At 45.6% G+C, this 26,704-nt stretch overlaps 1 protein-coding gene across 1 annotated transcript in view; it reads right to left on the reverse strand.

Moving 5' to 3' along the window:
- LOC122793128 (cofilin-2-like) overlaps positions 1–26,704 on the reverse strand; it is a 208,261-nt gene that overhangs the window by 52,016 nt on the left and 129,541 nt on the right. The window lies entirely within an intron of this gene.

Below are 26,704 nucleotides of genomic sequence, written 5' to 3' on the forward strand. Positions count from 1 at the left end.
AGGACAGTCCGGTACTGTAAAATCTGAGGCAGGTTTAATTTTCTGGGATCCTGTCCTCTTTCTTCATTCCAACAGCAAAACCGCTTCCATTTTGCGGAGTAAGCTTTTCTTGTAGATGGTCTTCTAGCCTCCAAAATGACATCCTGCACTTCTTTGGAGAGTAGTGCCTGATGTGAAGTATTTTCCATGCAGCTAGACTGAGAGTTTTCAGCTGACTGAAGAGTTTTGAAATTGTTCTGCGTCAGCAGTAGAGGTGTTAGAGGCAGGGGCCACGGAGGAGTTTTTGTTAGGCTCCTCAATAGTGGATACCAATGTTGTCTCGGCCAATCTGGAGCAATCAGTATCATCCTTGGCTTGTCTGTTCTTGCTTTCAAAAGCACCTTGGGCAGCAGAGGTAGTGGTGGGAATGCATAAACTGACCAAGTTGTCCATGTGAATGAAAGGGCATCCACTTTCCAAGCCTTTGGGTGGAAGGTCCTTGAGCAAAACTTTAATTGATTTTTGTGGGAGGCAAAAAGGTCTATGTCTGGCCTTCCCCACGCTTGAACAATCTCTGTGAATACTTGTGGATGTAGCTTCCATTCGTGAGGGTCTGTCATATGCCTGCTCAGAGTGTCTGCCAGTGTGTTTTCCATTCCTGGTAGGTACTGAGCCTGGAGTTCTATTTGTCTTTCCAGAGCTAGATTCCAAAGAGTCATGGTTAATCTGCACAAGGGGTATGAATGAGTCCCTCCTTGTTTGTTTATGTACCACATTACTGTGGTGTTGTCTGTTCTTATGAGCAGCTGTCCTGGATGCAGGAATTCTCTGAACGCTGAAATTGCATTTATTACTGCCAGCATTTCTTTTTGATTGATGTGTAGGTGCTTTTCTGTTTTGTGCCATCTGCCCTGAATGCACCTGTCCTTCATGTGCGCCCCCCAGGCGTAATCTGAAGCGTCTGTGGTTATGACTTGTGTAGCTTGAGGCTTGCAGAATGGGAGGCCTTTGTTTACTTGGCATGCTTGGGCCCACCATATGAATTCCTTTTGTAGACAGGGAATTATTGGAATCTCCACTTCTAAGCTGTGACTGTTGAGACCATAGGTTTTTTAGGTACCATTGAAGTTTCCTCATGTGCAGCTTTGCACATGGGATTAGAAGAATGCAAGATGCCACGAATCCCAGAGCCTGCAGGATTTTCCTTGCAGTAAGCCTGGTACTTTTTGCAAGCATTTTGAAGTAATGAGATAGTTGCCCTTGTTTTTCTGTTAGGTAAGCCATCTGGGTGTGTGTCCAAGTTGGCACCCAGGAAGGTAATTTTCTGAGAGGGTGTTAGTTTTGATTTCTCCTTGTTGATTGTGTATCCCAGAGAAAGCAGTAAGCGTGTCACATATGCCAGATGTTTGAGAAGTACGAGTTTGCTGTCCGCTTGGATCAGGCAGTCGTCCAGATAAGGGTAAATTTGTATCCCTTGAAGTCTGCAGTATGCAATCACTGATGCCAGGCACTTTGTGAATACTCTGGGCGCAGTAGATAAGCCAAAGGGCAATGCAGAGAATTGATAGTGATTTGAACCTGCAAGAAATCTGAGGTATCTTCTGCAACTTTGTCTGATTGGGACATGCAGGTATGCCTCCTTTAGGTCCAATGTTACCAGCCAAAACCCCTTGCCCAGCATGGGAAGGAGCTGCTGTAATGTGTGCATCTTGAATTTTGGCACTAGAAGAAATGTGTTGAGAATGGATAAGTCCAGAATGGGTCTCCAGTCGCTTCCTTTTCTTTGCACCAGAAAAAGCCTTGAAAAAAAACCTTGTGCTTGTTGGTGCGTAGGTACCTTTTGTATAGCCCTCATGTTTAGGAGCTTTGCGATTTGTAGTTGTGCCTCTACCCTTTGATTTTGTGGTAGGTTTGGCATGCCTCTCATTTTTGGAAGAGTGTGGAAATGAAATTTGTAGCCTCTGTTTATTATGCCCAGAATCCATTTGTCTGTTGTGACAATATGCCAATTGTTTGCAAATAGTGCCAGTTTCCCTCCCAAAGGTGCTGCCAGTTGAATTCTGCTTGGCATGGAAATGAGGGAGTCATTGAGTTTGCTTTCTGTACTGCTGTGCACTGTCACCACTTCTTGGTGTTGGTGATTGCCATTGTCTGCCTCTGTAGGATCCTTGGGGTTGTCCTCTGCCCCTTCCGCGTCTGTATCTGCCCCTTTGGGCTTTGTCAGTGGTTGGAAAGGACCAGTTTGACGGCCAATTCCTGCTGAACCTTGGTGGCTGAACCTGTAAGAAAGCTTTGACAGTTTGCATAGATTTTGCCTTTTCTTCCATTTTACGTAAAATATCCTCAGCATTACCACCAAACAGAACATCCTTATGTAATGGTGCATCTAGAATTTTTGCTTTCACCTGATCTGGAAGATTTTGTTCCCTTAGCCATGCAGGTCTGCGAAGGACTGCTCCAGTGGCGGCTGATCTGCTGGAGGCCTCTAGTGCATCATAACCACATTGTAAGGTGTGCTTGCCCACTTGCTCAGCACTATGCATCATATCCTGCAACTCCTTTAAATCTGGTTGTTCAGGTTGACATTTTTGTTTTTAATTGTGATAACAGAAATTGCTGATATTGCTGATATTTAATCATATGAAACTGGCAGTTTAAGGCCCTCATGGCAAGGGTGGCCGAGGTGTAAACCTTCTTACCCCACCTTTCTAGTGATCTAGATTCCCTTTCCGTAGGTAGTGGATTCTTGGCCGTGGAAGCCTTAATTCCTTTAGGGCCTTGAGAAATAGTTTCAGGGTCTGCATTATGGCCTTTATAGAGGAACTGATGAGAATTAGGAACTCTGTAATACCTATCCGGCTTAACTGGAGCCGGAGGCAGAGAATCAGGATTTAAACAGGCCTCCGAGTATACATCATCCAAAACCTCCAAAACAGGAGGAATAGCCAGAGGTCTATGCTGAGGTAACCAGAGGAATTCCCCAAGTCTTTTCTTGGAGTCAGAAAAGTCTTGGCCTTCCCAATGGAAGTGCTCTCTCAAGGAGTGTAAAGTTTCCCCAAAGGAAAAATCCTCAGGGGGGGATACAGAAGGAATGGACTGCTCTGCATCCGAATCCTCAAAAGGTGAATAAGACTGTTCTTCAGCATCAGAATGTTCTGATAAAATGGATTCTTGGTCAGAAGGAGGAGAATCCTCCTCTACTCTGGGTCTCTTGTCCGGAGGGGCCTGTGAGCCTCTGATAAGAATGATCAGGTCTTCAGCCATTTTAAGCATGTGTTTCTTAGGCGTGGGCCCAGGTCTTGGGCCTTGTGAGGCAGGCCTAGAAAGATGCTTGGCTGATTTGGCTTTTGTAAAGGCCTTGATGGAGAAGGAAGATTAGGGCCTAAATACACCATGGGTGGATGTAGATCTATCCACATTGGTGGGTTCGACATGAACAGGGACTTCGGTAGTAGTTTGGGAAAGGACCGAAGAACCAGCGGTCTCAGGTACAGAAGACCCCGCCGAGGGAGTGTCGTCGGTAGTCAGGGACTGCAAAGGCGTCTCACTGAGAACCGGCCCACGTGGAGCTTGTTTGGCGTGGTCGGTGGAGACCGCAGTTCTCGACTGACGGTCCTTTTCTTTGGCGTTTTGGACATAGCGGTAGTCTGAGTATCCGGCGACATTTTATAATTAAACGCTTTGCCAAAATAGTGTTGGGCGAACTCCCGACGCTTGATAGTGCGTTTATTGAAGGTAGCACAAAAGCGGCAGCCCGAGACGTCGTGGTCTGGGCCCAAACAAGGTATGCAAAGGGAATGGAAATCCTTATGCGGTATTTGCTTCCCACAAGAAATACAATTATTAACTTTTTCTGACATCGGTCTGAGGCAAGAAAAGGTTCCCCAACGGGGTACTTAGCTTTAATGAAGACTTCGGTTCCGAAATTTTCGTAATTCAGGAGCTGGCCGACCGGCACTTGCGAACTGCTTCTGCTTCGGGCACCGCGCGGCAAAAAAGACTGTAGATGGCGTCGGCTGTGTCTTTTATACTCTAGCCTTCCTGACGTCAGAAGAGTACGCGACAACAACCGACGCCGGACCAAGACTTTGGAATTCGGCCGACCGAGGGACCGCCTGCCGGCTGAAAACCCATATGTAATTACTGCAGCTGTAATGCACGATGAACATCGTATGCAGTGGGCTATCCATTTTGAGATTGTCTGTTTGGAAATAGGCTTCCCTTGAGCACCTGTAGCATAGGACACAGAGTTGCTCTGATTGAATGTGCAAGGAATGTAGTAGCCTCTCCCCTTTGTTTTGTGGATTAGGGTAAAACGTAGGTAAGTGGATAGCCTGATTCAAGGCTACCCTGGATATTACCTTTGGCATAAATGAAGGATTGGTTCATAAGGAAACTCTGTCCTGATGGAAAATGATGAAAGGCTGCACAGCCATGAGGGCTTTTAGTTCCGAAACCCTGCTAAGGTGATAGCTAGAAGGAAGGCCGTTTTCCATGACAAATATTGCAGATCTGTTGATGCAGCTGGCTCAAAAGGAGGCAGGGTTAGTTTTTCTAGAATGAAATTGAGGTTCCAAGCCGGTACTGGTTGCTTCCTTGGGGGTTTTATATTCTTAGCCCCTCTGAGGAACTGTCTTAAGAGAGGGTGAGAGAATAAAGGAGGATCAGTGTTGTACTCTGCAGAAATGGCAGAGGCATGGATTTTTGATGGAGAATGAAAGTCCACTGCTTAGCAGCTCGGCTAGGTACTGTAGTATGAGGTAAATTCAGTATTCCAGGATTCTGACCCTTTTTCCGATTCCAGACACAAAATAGTTTCCATTTTGCGGAGTAGGCTTTTCTAGTAGAAGGCCTTCTGGCCTCCAAAAGGACATCCTGCACCTCCTTGGAGAGTAGGGTCTGTTGTGAATTTAAGGAATCCTCCACGCGGCCAGATTGAGTGTTTTCAGCTGACACTGAAGAGTTTTGAAGTTGTGCTGAGTCAGTAGAAGAGGCATTAGAGGCAGGATCCATGGTGGGGAATGAGTCAGGCTCTTCAGGAGTGGGTACCAGTGTTGTCTTGGCCAGTCTGGAGCAATGAGAATCATCTTTGGTCTGTCCGCTCTGGCTTTTAATAGAACTTTGGCCAGTAGTGGAAGAGGTGGAAAGGCATAAACCGTCATTGTTGTCCAACTAAAAGAGTGAGTCCACTTTCCAGGCCTGTGGATGGAAGGTCCTTGAGCAGAATTTTGTCAATTGGTAATTTCTGTGGGTGGCAAAGAGATCTAGGTCTGGCCTTCCCCATGCTTGAATTATCATTGTAAAAACTTGAGGATGCAACTTCCATTCGTGTGGATCTGTCATATATTCTGCTCAGGTTGTCTGCCAGAGTATTTTCTTTCCCTGGCAGGAATTGTGCTTGAAGTTGGATTTGCAGTTCCAGAGCAGCGTTCCAAAGGGACATGGCTAGTCTGCACAGGGGATATGAATGAGTTTCTCCCTGCTTGTTTATGTACCACATCCCTGTGGTGTTGTCTGTTCTTATCAATAGCTGCCCTGGATGCAGTAGGTCTTTGAAAGCCATAGCAGCATTTATTACTGCTAGCATTTCCTTTTGATGGATATGTAGGTGCTTTTCTTTTTGTGACCATTTGCCCTGAATGCACCGATCTGTCATGTGCGCCCCCCCAGGCGTAGTCAGAGGCGTCTGTTGTGATGACTTGATTTGCTTGAGGCTTGCAGAACGGGAGACCTATGTTTCTCTGGCATGCTTGAGCCCACCACAGAAATTCCTTTTGAAGACATGGAATCAGTGGTACGATTGTTTCCAAACTGTGGCTGTGTTGAGACCATAAGTTTTTTTTAGGTACCATTGAAGTTTCCTCATATGCAGCTTTGCACATGGGATTAGCAGGATGCAAGATGTCATGAATCCCAGAGCCTGCAGGATTTTCCTTGCAGTCAGCCTGGTGAAGGTTGCCAGTTTTCTGAAGTATTGAGTTAATTGCTCGTTTCTCTGGCGTGAGGTAGGCAATCTGGGTGTTTGTATCCAAACTGGCACCCAGGAAAATTATTGTTTGAGAGGGTATTAGTCTTGACTTTGACGACTGTGTATCCCAGAGATTAACATTACAAACGCCAGGTGTTTCAGAAGAGTGTGTTTGCTGTCCACTTGGATCAGGCAGTCGTCCAGATATGGGTATATTTGTATCCCTTGAAGTCTGCAGAAGGCAATTACTGATGCCAGGCATTTCGTGAACACTCTGGGCGCAGTAGATAAGCCAAAGGGCAATGCAGAGAATTGATATTGGGATGAACCTGCAAGAAATCTGAGGCATCTTCTGCAATCTTGTCTGATTGGGACATGCAGGTATGCCTCTGAGTTCCAATGTCACTAGCCAAGATTCCTTGCCCAGCATGGGAAGAAGCTGCTGTAGAGTGAGCATCTTGAATTTTGGTACGAGTAGAAATGTGTTTAGGATGGATAGGTCCAAAATAGGTCTCCAATCTTTGCCCTTCCTTGGCACCAGGAATAGTCTGGAATAAAAACCTTGACCTTGTTTGTGCGTAGGTACCTCTTGAATAGCTTTCATGTCTGAGATCTGAAATTTGTTTTTGTGCCTCTGCCCTTTGATTGTGGCAGGTTTGACATGCCTCTCACTGGAAGGGTGTGAAAATGGAATCTGTAGCCTCTGTTTATAATGTCCAGGATCCATTTGTCTTTCGTGACAATATGCCAATTTTTTGAAAATGCCAGTTTTCCGCCTAAGGGTGCTGCCATTTGAGTCTTGCTTGGCATGCAAAGGGGAAGTCATTGGGCTTGCTTTCTGAATGATTGCGAGTTATCCTCACCACCTCTGTGTAGGAGCTTGCCATTGTCTGCCTCTAAACGATCCTTGGGATTGCCCTCTGCCCCTCTGGCGCCTGTATCTACCTCTTTGGGGTCTGTCCGTGGCTGGAAAGGACCAATTTTTGGAAGGCCAATTTCTACTGAAACGTGGAGGTTGTACCTGTAGAAAATCTTTCACTGTTTGCATTGATTTAGCCTTTTCCTCCATTTTCTTTAATACCTCCTCAGCTTTAACACCAAATGCATCCTTTTGTAGAGGGGCATCTAGTAATTTAGCTTTGACATGATCTGGTAAGGTTTGCTCCTTGAGCCAGGCATGTCTACGTATGACTGATCCTGTAACAGCAGCTCTACACGAGGCTGCTAGAGCATCAAAACCACATTGCAAGGTATGTTTACCCACTTGTTCTGCACTATGCATCAAATCCTGCAACTCCTTCAAGTCTGGTTGTTCAGGTTTGACATTTTACTTCTCAACTGTGATAACAGAATCTGTTGGTATTTTAGCATATGGAACTGGCAGTTTAATGCCCTCATGGTTAAGGTAGCTGAGGTATATACCTTTTTTCCCCACCTTTCTAAGGATCTGGAATCTCTCTCTGAAGGTAATGGATTAGCAGTGGAGGCCTTAATTCCCTTGGGGCCCTGTGAGATGGTTTCTGGGTCAGCAGCATGGCTTTTGTATAGAAATTGGTGCGAGTCAGGAACCCTGTAGTACCTGTCAGGCTTGACTGGGGCTGGAGGCAGAGAATCCGGGTTAAGGCAGGCCTCCGAGTAAACATCATCTAGGATGTCCAAAACAGGAGGTATAGCCAGAGGCCTGTGCTGAGGTAGCAAGAGAAATTCCCCAAGCCTTTTCTTGGAATCCGAATAATCTTGGCCTTCCCAGTGGAAGTGTTCCCTTAAGGTATGCAAAGTTTCCCCAAATGAATAATCCTCTGGGGGGAATACAGAAGGAATGGACTCCTCTGAATCAGAGTCTTCAAAAGGGGAGTAAGAATGTTCCTGATCAGAGTGCTCTGAAATAATGGAGCCCTAATCAGAGTGGGATTCTTCCTCCACTCGGGGCCTTTTGTCCGTTGGGGGTGGAGAACCCCCGATACGAGTAAATCCTCAGCCATTTTAAGCATCTGTTTTTTAGGCATGGGGCCTGGAGATGGGCCCTGTGTAGCTTGTCTCTTAGAATGCATGGCTGCTTTAGACTTAGTGAAAGCCTTGATGGAAAAAGAAGAGTAAGGTCTGAAGACACCTTGAGTGGAGGTAGGTGTGTCCACATTTTGAGGTTCAACGCCAAGAGTGGTTTCGGTATCTAGTCAGGGTGTGGGCCGAGGAGCCTGCGACCTCGGGCACAGGAGACACCGCCAATGAAGTGACGTCGGTAGTCAGGGGCTGCGTAGGCGCCTCGCTGAGAACCGGACCACGTGTAGTCAGCTTTGGCGTGGTGTCAGTAGAGGCCACGGACCTTTGTGTCGGTCCTTATCTTTGCTTTTTTTTAGACAAAACTGGAGTTGGAGTATCTGACGACATAATATATAGTTAAATGTTTTTCCAAAATAATGCTGGGCGAACTCCGCCCAACGCTTAATGGTGTGTTTGTTGAATGTAGCACAAAAGCAACAGACCGAGACATCGTGGTCTGGGCCTAAACAAGGTATACAGAGGGAATGGAAATCCTTATGCGGTATTTGCTTCCCACATGAAATACAATTATTAACTTTGTCTGACATTGGTCTGAGGCAAGAAAAGTTTCCCCAACTGGGTACTTGGCTTTCAAGAAGACTTCAGTTTCCATATTTTCGTAATTTCAGGAGCTGGCCGACCGGCACTTGCGAACTGCTTCTGCTTCGGGCACTGCGTGGCAAGAAAGACTGAAGAAAATTGCATCTGCTGGTTCCTTTATACCCCTGTCGCGCTGACGACAACCGACACCAGACCTAGACTTTGGAATTCGGCCGACCGAGGACCCGCCTGACGGCAGGAGAACCCATCTGTTATGACTGCAGCTGTATGCACGATGAACATCTGTACTATGTTCATAGTGTTACCCTGCTGCAGTCACACTTGGGTTGAATCCCAAAGCTAAGGATGGGTGGAGGTATCAAGAGGGTTAGAGGAGGCTAGAAGGCCCTGCAGAACTGCAGTGGCAAAGCCCGCCCTGGTCTTAGAGTAAAGTGGTAAGTGATAGTGTTTGGTAAAGGTGTGTATTGAACTCCAAGTTGCAGCTTCCAAAATCTCCTTGGTTGGAACCCCCCTGAGAAAGGCTGTAGAAGTACCTGTTGCCCTGGTAGAGTGGGGCCTAATGGTAGCAGGAACTGGTTTTCCATGATGGGTGTAGCAAAAACGTATGCAATGACCTATCCATTTGGAAATGGTTTGCTTTGATATGGCCTTCCCTCGAGAAGCTGTAGCATAGGATACAAAGAGCTGGTCAGATTTTCTGAAAGCCTTAGTTTTGTCTAAGTAGTAACGAAGTTGCCTGTGAATGTCCAAGGAATGCAGGAGTCTCACCTTTGTTCTGTGGTGGGTAAGTGGATGGTTTGATTTAAAGCCACACTGGAAACCACCTTAGGCATAAAGGAAGGATTAGTTCGTAGAGAAACCCTGTCTTGATGAAAAATGAGGAAAGGTTCCACTGCCATTAGTGCCTGTAGCTCTGAGACTTCTAGCTGAAGTTATTGCTAGCAGCAGGGCAGTCTTCCATGATGGGAACTGAAGATCTGCAGAGAAAGCTGGTTCAAAGGGAGGTAGCGTTAGTTTTTCCAGAACAAAACTGAGGTCCCATGTTGGTGTAGGTGCTCTCGGGGGGGGGGGGGGGGTCTGTTTTTTGCCCCTCTGAGGAACTGCCTTAGAAGTGGATGCGAAAATAAGGGTGGATCCGTGTTGTAGTGGGCCGAAATAGCTGAAGCATGGATTTTAATGGAGGAGAAAGTCCTTTGTGCAACATCTCAGTTAAATACTGTAGAATGTGAGGCATGTGAGGCCGAATTGTGTCTTGGCCTTTAGACTGGTTCCAGGCACAAAACCTTTTCCATTTGTCCGAATAAGCCTTCCTGGTGCTCTGCTTCCTAGCTTCCAGAATAACATCCATAACTGCTTGGGAAAGAGGAGCTGGCTGGATGCTTAGTTGATTTGCCATGCAGCCAGATTTAAGGTTTTGAGCTGGCCGTGAAGAATCTGATTGTTTTGTTGAGTAAATGGGAAATTTGTGGTAATATCCATGGTGGGCTGTGGGCCATATTCCTCAATAGCGGGTACCAGTGCTGGCGTGGCCAGTCTGGGGCTGTGAGAATCAGTAGAGGTCTCTCCTTTTTGACTTTCAGAAGTACCTTTGTGAGGAGAGGCAATAGAGGGAAGGCATATACTGTCAGGTTTTTCCAACTGAAAGAGAGTGTGTCCACTTTCCACGCTTGATGGTGAAGTGCCCTTGTACAAAATTTTGTTAGTTGATAGTTTTGAGGGCTGGCAAACAGGTCTATGTCTGGAAGGCCCCATTTTTGAGTTATCATTGTAAATACTTGTGGATCTAGTTTCCACTCGTGGGGATCCATGATGTTTCTACTGAGGTAGTCTGCCAATGTATTCTTCTGTCCTGGCAGGAATTGAGCTTGTAACTGAACTTGGTAAGCCAGAGCTGTGTTCCATAAGGTCATTGCTTGCCTGCACAGAGGGTAGGAGTGGGTACCCCCTTGTTTATGTACCACATTACTGTGGTGTCGTCAGTCTTCATTGTCAGTTATCCTGGATGTAAAAGATCCTTGAAGGCTGTCAGAGCTTTTTGTACAGCAAGCATCTTTTTGATTGATGTGCAGATTCCTTTGATCTGCAGTCCATACGCCTTGAATGCACTGTCCTGCCATGTGAGCCCCCCAGGTGTAATCTGATGCATCTCTTGTGATAGTTTGCCTGGCTGGGGGCAAGGTGAAAGGCTGACCCTTGTTGAGGTGACATGCCTGTGACCACCATAGAAACTCTTGTAGGCAGGGAATGAGAGATCATTGTGTCCAAGCTGTGGCTGTGTTGAGACCATACGCTTTTTAGGTACCACTAATTTCCTCATATGCAGCTTTGGAAATGGTATTAGTAGGATGCAAGATGCCATGAAGCCCAAGGCCTGCAGAATTTTTCTTGCAGTTAATTGGGCCTTTGTTGCCATGGTTTTGAAACATTGAGTCAGTTGTAGTTTGGCTGGCGTCAGATAAGTCTTCTGGGCCGTTGTATTCAAGCTGACACCCAGGAATGTCATTTTGTGAGGGTACTAGTTGACTTTTCGTTTACTGTGTACCCCAGGCAATTTAGTAGATGTTTTACAAAAGCCAGATGTAATAGAATGTCCTTTCTTTCTGCTTGGATGAGGCAGTCTAGGTATGGGTATATTTGAATTCCTCTGTCTGCAGTAAGCAATTACTGGTGCCAGGCATTTTGTGAAGACTCTGGGCACAGTAGATAAGCCAAAGGGCAGTGCAGAGAATTGGTAATGGGTTGAACCTGCAATGAAACAGAGGTATCTTCTGCAACTTTGTCTGATAGGGACATGCAGGTATGCCTCCTTGAGGTCCAACGTTACTAGCCATGCTTCCTTGCCCAACATGGGAAGAAGCTGCTGTAGTATTAGCATCTTGAATTTGGGTACTTGCAAGTAGGTGTTTAGAACTGAAAGGTCGAGAATTGGTCTCCAGGCATTGTCCTTTCTGGGCACTAGAAAAAGTCTTGAGTAAAATCCTTGATCTTGCTCTCGAGTAGGTACCAGTTCAATGGCTCTCATGTCCATGAGAGCTGTAATTTGTTTTTGTGCCTCTGCCCATTGATTGTGGCAGGTTTGGCATTCCTCTTTTCATTGGCAAGGTGTGAAAATGGAATCTGTATCCTCTTAAAATTATCTAGGACCCATTTGTCCTTTGTGACAATGTGCCAGTTGTCTGGAAAAAGTGCGAGTTTTCCTCCCAAGGGGGAGGCCAAGAGTGTTGCTTGGCCAGATGAGGTGCAAGTCATTGAGTTTGCCTTCTGGTAGATTGGGACCGGTCTTCTCCTCCCTTCTGTGTTGTAGTGCCCCATTGGAGAGGTTTGTACTGGGCTTGTGGTTGTCCTCTGCCCCTTGGGCGTCTGTATTTACCCCTCGTGGCCTGTCTGTAGCTGGAAAGGACAGATTTTTTGTTGGCCAGTTTCTGCTGAAGCGAGGGGGCTGTACTTTCAGGAAATCTTTGACTGTCTGCATAGATTTCGCCTTATCCTCAGTTTTCTTTACGACTTCTTCTGCTTTAACTCCAAAAAGAACATCCTGCTGTAAAGGAGCATCTAGAAGTTTTGCTTTAACATGATCAGGTAGAGTTCGTTCCTTTAACCAAGCATGCCTACGTATAACAGACCCAGTGACAGCTGCTCTGCAGGCCTCCAAAGAATCAAACCCACATTGTAAGGTATGTTTGCCCACCTGTTCAGTGGCATGCAACAGATCCTGCATTTTTCAATTCAGATTGTTGAGGGAGAGTGGTCATTTTTTGCTTTAACTGAGAGATTAGAAATTGGCAATTTAGTGCCCTCATAGCTAGAGTGGCTGAGGTGTAAACCTTTTCCCCCCACCTGTCTAGTGCTCTGGAATCCCTCTCAGAAGGTACAGGATTTTTAGCCAAAGAAGCCTTAGCCCCCTTGGGACCCTGGGAGATGGTCTCTGGGTCAGCAACAGGGCTTTTGTAAAGAAATTTGTGGGAATCAGGCACTATCTGTCAGGCTTAGCCGGAGCAGGAGGAAGAGAATCAGGGTTAAAACTGGATTCTAAGTAAACATCATCCACAATGTCTAAAACAGGTGGGATGGCAAGTGGTCTGTGTTGGGGGAGTAAAAGAAACTGAGCCTTTTTAGAATCAGAGTAGTCCTGACCTTCCCAGTGAAAGTTCCCTCAGTGTAAAAAGTTTCCCCAAAGGAGTAGTCTTCAGGAGGAGAAGCTGAGGGAATGGAATCCTCAGCATCAGAATCTTCATAAGGGGAGAGAGTAATCTTGGTCCTCAGAGGAGTCTGAAGGAATGGACACTTGTTCAGAGGATGCATAATCTTCCTATTGTCTAGGCCTTTTGTCAGGAGGGGGCTGGGAACCCCTGATTAAAGTAATCAAATCTTCAGCCATTTTGAGCATCTGTTTCTTAGGCATGGGGCCTTGAACAGGGGACTGAAGTGCAGTCTTTTTAGATTTAATAGGAGTAGTCTTGGAAAACAATTTAATGGTGAGCGGTCTGAAAACGCCTTCAGAAACCGATGGCGTTTCTACAGCACCATCTTTTTCAGCAACGTCGGTAGGGCTTGCAGTAAATGGCTGCGTCGGCCTAGTACATTGTCAAAAATTCTGAAGCGGTCTCTGGTTCCAGATCTGCAGTAGTCAGGGGCTGCGTCAGAGCCTCACTGAGGACCGGAGACTGGTCCAGCGGAGGCCTCGGAATCTGGCTTAGGCCTGGGCTGTCTGTCCTTATCCTTGCGGTTTTTGTGCACGCCAGTAGTCTGTTGCTATGACAGCATGGTGTAGTTAAATTTCCTACCGTAGTGTCGTGCGAAATCAAAGCGTCTTAATAGTACGCTTATTAAATCTAGCACAAAAACGACTAGTGATGTCGTGGTCTAAGCCTAGGCAAGGTATGCAATAAGAATGAAAATCTTTAGGAGGTATTTGCTTCCCATAAGAAATACAATTATTAACTTTTTCTGACATCTGTCTGAAGCAAGAAAAGTTTCCCCAACGGGGGACTTGGCTAAGACTTCAGTCTGAAATTCAAATTCAAAAATCTCAGTAGTCGGCCGACCGGCACTTGTGAACTGCTTCTGCTTCGGGCACCGCGTGGCAAGAAAGACTGAAGAAAATGGAGTCTGTTGCATTATATATACCCCTGGCGCACTGACGTCAGGGAAGAAGCTACAGCAACCAACACTGGACCAAGACTTGGGTTATCCTGTCGTCAGGCGGTCCCGCAGTCTGCTGGAATTCCAAAGTGCGATTACTGCAGCAGGGTAACACTATGAACTTCCGCCCTTTCCACGAAATGCTGAACTAGAATCATCCATGCTAGTGGAGTGGATCTTTGTGCAGAAGGTCTGCAGCAGTCTGTTCTGGGGGAGGCAAATCTACTGGTGTGCCCCACCAGTGGAGTGTGTCTAGAAAGACTGTCCAGCATCCATTTGTGACTTGTGCTGAAATCTGCTTTGCTTTTTTTGTCCTGCAAAGGGGGGGGGGGGGTGTAGGATGCCTGCAGGGACAAGTTGTGCTCCAAGAGGCTAGGTCCCAAATTAGTAAAGTTATTCTGCAGAGGAGGTAGGGATTTTGTCCTTCCTTGAGGTACCACATAACTGTGGTGTTGTCTGTTAGAATTAGGAAAGCACCTGGTTGTAGAAGGGGACGGAAGGGTTTCAATGCCAGAACAGCTGGCATGTCAGTCACATTGATAGGTTTTTGTTCATGGAAGGGTGCAGTGCCACTTTGCTTCTACCCTGCAGGTTGACATTGTAGCTCCCCATCCTATGTCTGATGCATCTGCATGCATAAAGGCCCGGGTTCAGATTTGCTGAACCCATTCTACTTCTGATTTTAGGCAGGGCAAGAGGGTAATTTCTTGTTCTAGAGGCTGTGTTGTGACCCATACATTTTGTTTAGATACCACTACAGCTTTTGCATGTGCATTCTGGCTAGTGCTAGCATGGGAATGGTGGCTGCCATTAGATCCCCGATTCATAAGAATTGCCTTACAGTTAACTGTTGGGTCTGTAAAATGATTTTGAAGTGTGGACAAGGAAGAGATGGTCTTGGGGAAGAAAGGCTTTCATTATGTCTGTCCTGATCCTGCAACCCAGAAATGTTTTTTTGTTCTGGGGTAAAGGATGACTTTGGGATGTTGAGGGTTAATCCCAGTTTTTGAAGCAGGAAAATGGTGGACTATAACCTGTTTTGCAGAGTTTCCTTGCATTCTGCTAGAATAAGGATGTCATCCAGGTAAGGGTAAATTTGAATCCCTTGTGTTCTGCAAAAGGCTATGGCAGGTCCCAGGCATTTTTGTGAACACAGCAGTGGACAAACCAAAGGGCAATGCTGTAAATAGAGGGTCCAGAAAAACCCTCAATTTTCTGTGAGAAAGTATTGGAAAAGAAAGGTCTAGGAAAGCCCTCTCTGGTCCCCAAAAAGGATGGACCATGAAGTCTTGACTAGAAGACTCTGCCTTCATGCCCTGTGGGGACTGGTTCTATAGTTCCCAGGTTCAGGTGGTCTTAATTTGAGGAAAGGTGTCAGATTTTTTGGGGATGGGGGTATGCCTTTTAAAGGGGCCGCTCTCTCCAAGAAAGGGTATCCTCTTAACTCTAGCCAGAACCCATTTGTCTGCAGTGATGGCTTTCCAAATGTGAGGCAATGGGAGAGGCAGGCAAGGCAGTCACACATTGTTGGGTCCTCATGAAAGGGCAGTCTAGTGGGAGGCTGTGAAACAGCTGGCCTGGAAGTTTGCCTTCTGGCCCCTCTTCTGTGCCTGGAAGAAGAAAGGTCCAGCAGAGGTTCTTCTGACAAAGGTACTTTTTGCAGGGCACTTTCTATAATATTTTAGGAACATGACAAAAAGGTGCTTGATGTCTTGCAATTTACTCTTTTCTTGAAGGACTAAGGTTGTCTGCCGACTGTTTGCCAAAAAGGTTAGGGTCTAGAGGCATCTATGATTTTAGAATTGGACCTCTGGCAAGTGTTGTAGGCATAGCCAGGAACATCTAAGTACAGAGGCAGAAACATCCAAGTACAGAGGCAGAGGATGCAGACCGTGCGGAGGCCTCTGTAGCATCATAACTACATCTAATGGACTGTCTGGTTACGTAGTCAGACCAAGACAGTTTAGATATTTCAGATTTAGTGGGGCCATCTGGAGTAGCAGGCAGTAGAGTAGAGGCTTGGCAGACAAGGTCCAGAGCATATTTGGTCATAAGGGTTTGATAGTTGATGGCTCTGAAGACCAGCGTGGAAGAGGTGTAAACCTTCCCAATTCTGTGCATAGTTTGTCCTTGTCAGTAGGTAGGAGAGAGTGGCAGACTGAATCAGTCTGGACGGTCTGGTGATACTGCAATCATAGCAGGATCTGCCAGGGGTGGTTTGACTAGAAATTTGTGATCAGGTACTTTGTAGGAGGTGGAGAGTCTGGGGTCTTGGATGCTGAGGTAAAGGCATCTAGGCAAGCAGGGATGAGGAGATGCAGCAAATGCATCAAAGGAGGTAAAGGACTACCAATCAGGGAGGCCTTCCGAGGTTGTAGCCAGATGCTTGGCTTTTTTTTTATATATATATAAAAAAACAGTAGCCTTAGGTGAAGGCCTGGAATCCAGTGCATGGTTAAGGGTTGCAGTGTCAAGAAGTATCCTGGTCGGAGGCCTGGCTGAGTCTGGTTCCCCCTTGACATCTGTTGTAGCCAAGTATGCTCTGTGGACGTGCCAGTTGTGAACAGAGAAGCAGCTTCCTCAAAGGTCGCCGAAGTAGACCAATCTAATGGACATCTGACTCTTAAATTGGCAGCTGGCAGGGAGTCCTAAAGCAGAGGCAGTGGAAGTGGGCCTAGGAATCTTGCCCTTTTTCTGCAGAGGTTCAGTCCTAACTTGATAAGAGATCCATCCTTAGCACTAGTTTAATTCGCTGGTTTTCTAGGTAAAGACTGAGGGAAGCCAGACGGCTACGTAGGGTCTTTGGTACAAAGGATTGGCAAACTGAGCAAGTGGTATGGTCGTGCTCTCAGCCTAGGTGAAAAATGCAGCAGTTGTGCATATCTGTATGGTATTTGGCACCCGCATTGGCCTTTACCCTTTTTAGCAGACATTGGCTAAAGGTTAATAAAGCAAATAAATATTTATAAGTCAAAAAACCCCCACAAACGGGGTACTTGGCTTTTAGAGCTATTTGGGTGAAGGAGCGAAGCACATTATGTGTTATCTACCAGTGTAGTACCTCGCAGGATGCGCATTAGCAAATCCTGCCCCCAACACGCCCACACCTTACGAAGCTACATTCCTATTAATTAGCTTTCATGTAGCTGTCAGTTACAATAGTCTAAGAACGTTAGCCGAAATAAAGAAATTCAATGCCACAAACAAGTTGACTGGTACATTAAAGTACAGTTGTGTACACTTACCATAAATGTAGATGGAGTGTATTCACTGTTGCAGTCATTACATTTGAGTTCTGCTTGCAGGTAGCCCCTTAGCCTGATTAACAAAGTAGTCAGGTCATCAGGGGTATGAAAACATGCAGCAGACGCCATTACATCAGTTTTTCTTGCCTCAGGATGTCAGGTGCCCCCCTAATGAGAAGCAATTTAAAGTACAATGATATACCTCCAACAAAAAAGCAAATGCTATGCTTAAAAGCTTTTTGGTGTAATGGAAAGTAGAGGTATAAGTTAGGGGGGCTGGAGGGAGGGTAACCAGGACTGCAACAGTGAATACACTTGAGCATCTGTACACAGCTACTATATTCTTAGTGTTTCACTGTTACATTACATTTGGGTAGATTCTCAAAGTTATGGCTGAGAGGAGGATTTTAAATGCACAAGGACCAGCTACAAGGCCCTGCAAGACTGTAGTGGCAAAATCAGCTCTGGATTTAGAGAAAATTGGCAAATAATGCTTGGTGAAAGTATGTACAGAACTCCAGGTAGCAGCTTCTAGGATGTCCCTGGTAGGGACCTCTGCAGCCTTGGTGGAGTGAGGTCTGACCCCCTGGGGGTTAGGTTTTCCCCACTTATAGCAGAAATGAATGTAATGGTCTATCCATTTAGAAATGGTTTGCTTTGAAATAGCCTTCCCCTCTGCCCCTGCAGCAAATGCCACCAGCAGTTCAGATTTCCTTTGAGGTTTAGTCCTGTCCAAGTAGAATCTAAGCTGTCTGTGCACATCTAAGGAATGCAGTAAACGTTCCCCTTTGTTCTGTGGATTAAGAAAGTTGGCAAATGAATGGACTGATTAAGAGCCACAATGGATACCACCTTGGGCATGAAGGATGGATTGGTTCTGAGGAACACTGTCCGTATGAAAGATGATGAAAGGCTCCACTGCCATAAGGGCTTGTAACTCAGCTACCCTTCCAGCTGAAGTGATCACTAAAAGGAAAGCGGTTTTCCAAGGAAAAGTCTGCAGTGGCAGCTAGCTCAAAAGGGGGTAGAGAGTTTCTCTCAAACAAAGTTAATCCCATGCTGGGGTTGGAGCTCTCCTGGGTGGTCTCAAATTTCTGGCCCCTCTAAGGAACTGTAAGCAGTGGATGAGAGAAGACGGGAGGTTCTGTGTTAAAAGCTGAAATGGCGGAGGCATGGATTTTAATGGAGGGAAAAAAAAAATAGGCCCTTGTGAAACACCTCAGTTAAGTATTGTAAAATCTGAGGTAAAATTGGGTGCTGCTGTATTCATCCCTAGAGATTGGTTCCGGGTACAGAATCTTCCATTTTTCAGCACAAGATTTTTCTAGTACTAGGCCTTCTTGCCTCTAAAATGATATCAATTACAGGTTTAATGAGGGATGGTAAAGGAGAGATTAGGTAATTAGCCAGGCTGCAAGATTCAGTGTTAGAAGCAGAGGGTGAAGAATCTGGTCCTCCTGCTGAGACAACAGGGAAGGAGTGAGGCAGGTGCCATGGGGATAACCATGACACTGCCAGGAGGGGGTACCAGTGTTGGCATGGCCAGTCTGGAGCAATCAGAATCGTCCTTTGTCCAGTTTGATTTTTAGTAGTACTTGAGGGCAGACAGAGCATCCACTTTCCAGGCTTGTTTGTGGGGAGTCCTTGTGCAAAATTTGTCCAATTGGTAGTTCTGGGGAGAGGCAAACGGGTCTATCTGGGCTCCCCCCCATTTGCTTGTCAACATGTTGAAAATCCATGGTTCATGTTTCCACTCATATGGGTCCATGTTTCTGCTTAGTCAGTCTGCCAGTGTATTTAATTTTCCTGGCAGGAATGGAGCTTGTAGGTGCACTTGGTAGTGCAAGGCTGTTTTCCACAATGCCATGACTAGTCTGCAGAGTGGGTAAGAATGTGTACCCCCCCCCGCTTGTTTATGTACCACAACAGTGGTGTTGTCAGTCTTTACCATTAGTTGTCCTGGAAGAATGTAGCCCTTGAAGGCTGTCAGAGCATTATGTACAGCCAACACTTTGACTTGACATGCAGGTGCATTTGACTTGGGTTCCATTTGCCCTGAATGCACTTCCCTGCCAGGTGAGCCCCCCCCATGCATAGTCTGATGCATCTGTTAGGGTTTGGGCAGCAGGGGGTGGTGTGAAAGGTAGTCCCTTGTTTTGGTGGCAGGCCTCTGCCCAAAGGAACTCTAGGCATAGGCAAGGTACAATAGGAATCATTGTTTCTAGGTCTTGAGAATGTTGACACCACAGGCTTTTTAGATACCACTAATTTCTTCATATGCAGTCTTGCATATGGAATTAGAAGAAAGGAGGCCATTAACCCAAAGGCTTGCAGTACTGTCTTGCAGATAGCAGGGTTTCGTGACCACTTGTTTGAAGTAGGTTGTCAAATGAATTTCTCTGGTGTGAGATAAGCCATCTGGAAGTGGTATTCAAGCTTGCTCCCAGGAATACAATTTGACAGGGTACCAGGTTTGATTTTTCGTTTATGGTGTACCCCAGCCAAGTTAGAACCCTATTTACAAAGGGCAGATGATTCAAAGTATATCCTGGCTTTCTGCCTGAATTAGACATTCGTCCAGGTATGGGTATATTTTAATATTTCTTTGCCTGCAAAATGCAATAACTGGAGCTAGGCACTTTGTGAATACCCTGGATGCAGTAGACAAGCCAAAGGGCAGTGCAGAAAACTGATATTGCATGTAGCCTGCTTTGAAGCGTAGGCATCTTCTGCAAGATTCCCAGATTGGGATGTGCAGGTATGCTTTTAAATCTAGTGTTGCCAACCAGGCATTTGCCTAGCATAGGAAGTAAATGAAGAGTCAGAATCTTGACTTTTGGACTCTCCAAAAAGGTGGAGTAAACAGGTCCAGGACAGGACACCATGAATAGTCTTTTCTGGGTACCAGGAAAAGTCTCTAGTAGAAACCTTGTCCCTTTTCTGGTACCAGTTGAATAGCCCCCAAGCTAAGTACTTGTTTTTTTGGGCCTCTGCCCACTGATTTGGGGGTAGGTCCAGCCACCCACTTGGTGCTGGCAACATGTGGAAGTGAAATCTGTATCCCTGGGACACAGAACCCATTTGTCCTGGGTAATGAGTTCCCAATTATTTGCATGAAGAGCAACCTTTCCCCCCAAAGGGGCAGTCCAGTTGCTAGTGCTTGGAAATTTTAAAAGGAAGTCATTGAGACAGTTTACCATAGGGGGAGTCTTATTCACAGATTTGGAAATAGAGGCCCCCCACTGCGTAGTGCTGTGTCCCCTGGGACTGAAACCTGGGGTTTTTGCTGTGTCTGGGTTTGGCCTGAGAAGACCTGGAAGGGGCTGGAAAGGACCAATGCCTACTAAATCTAGGAGGCTGAACTTTTAAACAAATATTTAACAGATTGCATACATTTAGCAATATCTTCCATCTTAAGAACTTTCTCAGCCTTGTTGCCAGGCAGTCCTGATTTAAAGGAGCATCCAACAATTTAGCTTTAACATGATCAAGCAAAGATTGCTCCTTAAGCCAAACATGCCTTCTGAGCACAGACCCAGTAACAGCAGCCCTGCAAGAGACCTCTAATGAATCAAAACCACATTGCAAAGTATGTTTTCCAACTTGTTCAGCAGAATGCATGAAATCCTGTAATTTGCCACACAGCCAGGAATCATTTTCTGTTTAATCAGTCCAATAACATGTTGCTGATACTTTAACATATGAAACTGGCAGTTTAAAGCCCCAGTGGCCAAGGTTGCAGAAGTGTAAACCTTCTTACCCCATCTATCCAGTGCCCTGGAGTATTAGAAGGGGTAAGAATTTTAGCAGTAGAAGCATTAATGCCCTTGGGCCCCTGTGAAATAGTCCGTTTCTGCAATAGGATTTTTGAAAAGGAACTTGTGGGACTCTGGGACCCTGTAGCATGTCAGGTTTTCTGGGAGCAGGAGGCAGGGAATCGGGCCAAACTAGGTTCTGAAAAAGCATCAATGTCTAGTACAGGAGGAATAGCTAAAGGCCTATGCTGAGGTAGAAGGAAATTCCCAACCCTCTTGAATCAGAAAAATCCTGGCTTTCCGAGTGGAAATTGCTCCCTTAGAGTATTAAGGTTTCCCCAAAAGAAAAATCAGGAGGGGAAGCAGAGGGAATAGAGTCCTCTGCATCAGAATCTTCATAAGTAGATAAGGGCAAATCCAGATAATCAGAAGAATCTGAACAGAATCCCGATTAGAAGATAATCAACTTCAGTCCTAGGCTTCTTAGAAGGGGGGGGGTGGCAACCCCTGATTAGTCATTAGATCTTCAGCCATTCTTGTTTAGGCAGAGGCCTGAGCATGTGGCCTGGGCAGTTTTTTTTTTTTTTTACATGGATAGAGATTTAGTCCTAAATAAAGGAGGAGTCTGTTTAATACACAAGTCCATAGACCCGAGTACACCCTCAGGTGCCTGCACAGCGGCTCTAGACCCATCCAAGGTAGAGACATCCACAGGTTCCATAGTTGAAGCATCTCTTGGCATACTAGACTCCGAATGGGTCTCAAAGAGTCCTGCGAATCAGAAGTAGTGGGCATCAGGGGCTGCAAAAGCGCTTCACAAGAGTACTGGCGACTGGCTTAGAAACATCGTTGGCAGTTTTAGACCTCTGTGGCCTGTATCTTTGCGTTTTTTTGGAATCCCAGTAGTCGGGTGGCTGACCTTTCTGGATAATTAAACAGTGAACCGAAATACTTGGTGAAAATACAGATGGTTTTGTGCTTTAATCAGTGCACTGACAGCAAGGCAAGTAGTGGTCAGGGCCTAGGCAAGGAATACAGTAGGAATGAAAATCTTTGAGGTATTTTCTTTCCACAAGTAATGCAATTATTAACTTTTACTGAGATCGGTAAGGAGCAAGAAAAGAAAAAAAAGTTTCCCTAACGGGGTACTTCGCTTTAGTTAAACTTCGGTTCGGAAACAGAAACAAATCCAAACCGAAACAATTTCAGGAGTCTGCCAACCAGCACTTGTTAACTGCTTCTGCTTTGGGCACTGCACGGCAAGACAGACTGATGTAATGGCATCTGCAGCATGTTTTATACCCCTGACGACATGGGACACCAACCAACGCAGGACCCAAGACTTTGTTAATCAGGCCGACTGAGGGCTACCTGCAAGCAGATAACCCAAATGTAATTACTGCAACAGTGAAACACGAAGAACATAGCAATGAGACATACACATACTAGCTACATAACTAATCCACTGAATTATATTTAAAAAGGACATGCATTATAAAAACAGCTGAAATATTTCAGTAGTTGTGTATTAAAATTACCATTTTCTAAAGAATTTTTACATTACGTTTTTGTATGGCACACGATTAGTGCATTAAGAGTGGTCATTATAGTAAAGACAGTACAATTAGTTTAACTTAACTGTCAATGATAACGCCATTTGTTTTTCCTTCAGTTCAGCCCTGCTGGAAGACTGTGTTCTTTTATCTATTAGCATTACTGCTTGGGTTACATGCTGAATTATGGTACATAAGAATGTACAGGTGTTTCTCTCAAAACATACTTAAGCTTAAGTTAGCATACCTTGTCAGGTCATGGTTACATGCTGAATGCAAGGTATTTTTCTAAAAAACATTAGGACAGTGGAAAATTACCGATTACTGTAATACATGGTGAATGATTCTAAGACTGCACAGGTGCTTTTCTAAAAACATGCGTAGTTTAGGACAATAGAAATGCTGAATGCAAGATGTTTTTTTAAAAAAAGTACTTTGCATAGGGCGGGGGGAAATTAGCATACCTTGTCACTCAGATGTGACATGACTTGCCAATCAATGTGGACACACCCTAACCTGCACAGAACCAACCATGAGGTACTACACTGGCGGATTACCCATTATGTGATGGTAGTCTGCAGCTGAAAAGTTCTGAGGTCTGTGCGCAGACATTTAAAGCCCCTGGTTTATGGTCCTGCGTGGCATCCCACACAACAGCAGTCAAGCTGAAGCTTTTGTATAGGCACAGCCGTACCGGTCACCTGAGGCAGGAAATCCAACACCAAGAATACTGCAACATAGGAAAAGGACATCTGGAGTGATATCCAACAGCTCTTTGGAAAGGTTTTTATCCTCTAGGGAGGTGACCTTCCATTTGAGACCATCTAAAATGGTTTATTGACACTACCTTAGGAGATTGAGTTGAGGGCCCTCATAGTAACAGTGGCAGACATGTACCTTTTTTCTGAACATAAAGGGCCCTACTGTCTATAGGTAATGGGTTCCTGGATGAACTGGCTCTAACCAGTTTGGGCCCTGGGGTGACCTCAGGGTCAGTAGAGGTATTTTTAAAAAGGTATTTTTGTGGGAGTCCTGTACATTAAAACAGGTCTTTACATGGGGCTGGGGGGGAAGGGAATCAGGATTCGAGGGATTCTGGAAAACATCTTCCACTAGCTCTAAAATGGAGGAGGGGGAATAGCCAGTGATTTATGTTCAGGTAGATCAGGAACTCCCCCAGCTCTTTTTGGACTGGGGATATCCCTGTACCTCCCACTGAAAAGGTTAGCAACATGGAGGGTCTCCCCAAAGATGAAATCCTCAGCAGGGGGAGGCAGAGGGAAAGTTCTCCTTAGAGACTCCTTACAGGGAGCACATAAGAGGGGCCTTAAGACCCAGACTTCTCTAGGTCTGAATCTTCATCGGATTGAAAAGTGTCTGGGAAAGCTTCAGAAAAAACACCCCTCTTCCTGGTGAGACATCCCCTGTGGCCTGTTTTGACCAAACAGAAATCAGGTCCTCAGCTAATCTAATCAAATCCTGTTGGGATCCCTGTAAAAGGAAGCCAGTAGGCCTAGGTAATGGTCCTACCACAGTACCTTTCTTTGGGGGTGTATTTGGCCTTGGGTCTAGGTGCATCTGAGCTAGTGCCTCTGGAAGGGAAGAAAGCACCAGTGCAGGTCAAGGCCTAGGTGGAGCATCACCAGTAGAAAAATGCTCTTCAGAAAGTTGGAAAGGGCATCCACTTCCTAAACAGACAACCAAGGTGCAGCATTCAAGCTCCCTTGATGGCACCCAAAATTCAGTCGCTAAAGGAGACACCCCTCCAAAGAAACCCCTCAGGCTTCTAAACAAAGGCATTTCATGGGGAAGGAACATGGAGCACCTGGCCAGTTAGAGCGACTCCTCAAAACAAATGCAATATTAAAGAAATATTGGATGGGAGGAGCAGGGGAAAAGGAATAAACCTACTCAGATAATATATAGAAATTCTCCAAATCCCCTCAGGATTTGGAGGGAATATGGCTCTACCAAGCACCTGGTGTGTAACAGACAAGCACCACCAAGGAGAATTCCTTTTTGAACACAGCACAAACTGAAGTGGCAAGAAGGTTTTAAAGAAACCCCTTTCAAGCCTGATGGGAGCTTCAGGCCACACTAATACTTTCCATTATCCACAACTCAAGCTGCGACTAGCACATGTCTGCACCCAGAGATATGAGCTTGGAAAAGAGCAACACATTGGACCCTCATCCACTACCTGCAGGCTAATCTATGGGGAAGCAACCTTGGTTCAGAGCACCACTGACTGATTATTAAACTCCTCCAGAAAATGCTCTGGGAACAGGGTGGCCACCCACAGGCTCCAGCTTAACATCCAAAGGCAATGCAGTACAAGAACTCAATTAAAAGCCACAATGGGGATAAAGGCACACCTCCAATCAAATCTTCGAGTACTATTTTGAGTTTAAAGCCTTTACTACATTAGGGCAACCACGCCACTTGCATGTTTAAGGTATATTCAAATTTGTTTCAGCTACAAGAAAGATTCCACACTAATTTTTAGACAGACTTCTACCCAGATACAATGCAGGCTAGCAAATTTTCCCTTCAGTGCTGGGTAACTGGGTTGCACCTCATATTTGAGGGTCATGCATATTCCAGAGATGACTCAGGCAATTTAGGTGCAGGCATTTGCAGGTAGTAAGACATTTAAATTAGCCGTTTATATTTCCTAAAGTATTGCATCTTCATGTTTATAGTGAATCTCCAAACTCTAGAGCCCATGTAATTTGGTTTTGTGAAAGGTAGATCATGCATGCTCAATGTGGTTGACTGAGTCAGTCACCAGAGCTGTGGATTGGGGCAAGGCAGTTCATATAGCCTACCTTGATCTGGCCAAGAACCATTCCCCACTCAGGAATTGATAACTCAAACTAGGCAACAACCCCCATCACCAAGTGGGTTGCAAATTGGCTCACATAGAACCCACAGTGTGAAAGTAGCAGACTAAGTCAGACTGCCAAGCAGTCACGAGTGGAATCCCACAGGGATCAGTCCTGAGTCCTCTCTCCTGTTTGGCATCTACTTCTCAGAATTCAGGCCAACATGAAGGGACTCTGGCCGACCAAGTTTGCAGACTACTGCAAACTGGGAGCAGTAACCCCCCCCCCCCAAGTGATGTATTCATCCTACAGAAAGGCCTCACTGAGACCAATGACTGGTGTCAAAACCACGGCCTTAAGCAATGCCAAAAATATTGTAGTCATCCCCTTTGGGAATAACTGTTCCCACTAATTAAAACATTGATGGGAGCCCACTGACCACTGAAGGTGTTTGAGATCTGGGGACACAGGTCGACTGCAACCTCTCCTTTAACCACCCACATTGCCGTGGTTAGAAAGTCCTATGTGGCACATCTCATTACCAAGGGTTTTGCATCCAGGAAGAAAGAGGCTCTCTCTCTCTACTCTTACCTCATTAGGCCAGAGTACAATGCCCCATTTGGCATGTATCTCACTAAACACATGCAACGGCTGGAAAGGCCACAAAAGTACCTCACAAAGAGGATCCTAGGCCTTAAACACATGTTGTACACAGACAACTCCAGCTATTCTGTCTAGTAAGAGGTGATATCTGCTCGACTTACAAAGCCATGTTTGACCCAGCTCTTAAAAATGCCAAGTCTAAAGAAATCCCAATCCCTCCACACCGCACGCTTGAGACCTCAACCTCATTACCATAATCAGAACATGGTGGAGGGGCAGGTTCATAACCCAGAGATTGACATGTATGAAGTGTATTCCAGAGCATGGGCAAGCAGAGCACCTCACTGGCCCTCAAGAGGGCTCTCGAGTAGATGGGAAATAGAAAGTGAACCCCGGGGATCACTTCAGTGGCTCTACTTGATAAGAGGCACTGGGAGCCAATGTCTGGTGGCACGATGCCAAGATACTTCTATGGGCTAGGCTTGTAAAGGCTCCAAGGCCATTAGCCTAGTATGTACACACACTTATGTACAGGTAGCATAGGTCAAGACACTAACATGACTAGAGAAAAAAAACACGACAGATAGCACTCATCAGCATGTGCAGATGTCACCAGTTTTGAGTTTTGAAGAAAAGTGCCCATATATTCTGACTAGTGAGGAAATACCCAAATCAAGGACCCATGGGGGGTAGGGGAGAGCCATTTCTGGCCAATTCACCATCAGTGCACAAGCAGTCACCTCAGATTTCTTCCTAAAAAATGAAGGCAGACTCCAAGGCAAGCCGGTTTTTCATCCAGCTCCAACTCAGCACATGTAACAAATAGCATGCTGCCAGCCAAAAGGTACGAAGTGATGCTGGGAGGTCTCAAAAACTCACTATTTCTGCATTTTTAATATAGCTGCAAAAAGTCCCATTTTACTTGCATTCTGATATTTTCAGGAGGAAATACCAGTCAACCTACCTTTCAATACAGAACATAACACACTTACTCTACAATTGTTACTACATAATGTGGCAGATCCTGTTTTAG

Source organism: Protopterus annectens, chromosome 2.part0 (genome assembly GCF_019279795.1).
Source record: "Protopterus annectens isolate FY-2018-M chromosome 2.part0, PAN1.0, whole genome shotgun sequence".
NCBI classification, from domain to species: Eukaryota; Metazoa; Chordata; order Ceratodontiformes; family Protopteridae; genus Protopterus; species Protopterus annectens.